This window comes from Octopus bimaculoides, chromosome 4 (genome assembly GCF_001194135.2).
Source record: "Octopus bimaculoides isolate UCB-OBI-ISO-001 chromosome 4, ASM119413v2, whole genome shotgun sequence".
NCBI classification, from domain to species: Eukaryota; Metazoa; Mollusca; class Cephalopoda; order Octopoda; family Octopodidae; genus Octopus; species Octopus bimaculoides.
This window is the reverse complement of record NC_068984.1, coordinates 101,119,056-101,120,267: the sequence shown is the minus strand read 5'-3', so window position 1 is coordinate 101,120,267 and position 1,212 is coordinate 101,119,056.

Here is a 1,212-nt window from a genome sequence, read left to right as displayed (position 1 = left end):
ATATATATATATATATATATATATATATATATATATATAAGCACACACACACACACACATATATATATATGTGTGTATATAGATATGCACACAAACACACATTTAATCCTAAAAATAAACATGGATTAATACATAATTTATATGCATATCATTGTATAGTTATGCATGTTTTTGTTTATACTCACACTCATATACACACATATACACACAAACGCACATACACGCACACATAAATATATATACATACGCACACACACACATATATATATACATATATACATACATCCATGCACACTTACACGCGCACAATTAGACCCCCAAACCTCATCTCTCATTGAAATAGTTATACAAGCATAAACCATATGTTATACTTCAGTTAGACTTCGCTACGCTGCTGATAGCTGTTAGCTCCTAACTTTCCCGTCGGGCATGCAGCAACAACCTTCGAGAGTGCGAGTCACTATGAGACAATACTATATAGCACATGTTTGCTACAAGTAATTTGTTTGTTTTACTCCCCCTTTTTTTTTTCGGTAATGGTTTTTGTCTTTCTTGTTTCATATACATCTTAGACTTGATTGAGGCGGCGAGGTGACAGAGTCGTTAGCACGCCGGACAAAATGCTTAACGGCATTTTGTCCGTCTTTACGTTCTGAGTTCAGATTCCGCCGGGGTTGACTTTGACTTTCTAATCCTTTCGAGGTCGATAAAACAAGTAGCAGTTGATAACTGGGGTCAATGTAATCGACTTACCCCTTGTCTCAAGCTTGTTGGCCTTGTAGTGGTAGTGGTAGCGTCGGTGGTGATGGTTTTGGTGGTAGTAGTAGTGGTGGTGATGGTGGTGGTGGTGATGGTGGTGGTGACGGTTGTCAACAATTACAACACCAATAACAACAAAAACAGCAGCAACAACAACAATAACAACGCATTAACAGCAGCAGCAGCAACAACAACGTCCCTTGTATTTAGCTAAGTGATGATGTCTTGCAAGGTGGTCTGAAGGATGATAGATTTTACTTCAGCGTCTGACTCACCTTAGTAATACAATTTTTATAACGGAAATCCTGAGACATAGAGAGTCCAAAGGAAATACTTTTAATCTGGAAGATCTAATATTTTCCCTATCAAATTTCTGGGAAACGGGCGTAATTTTCTGAAAACAATTAAATACTTCTTTCTTTTTCTTTTTTATCTTACGCAACATTAAGACGT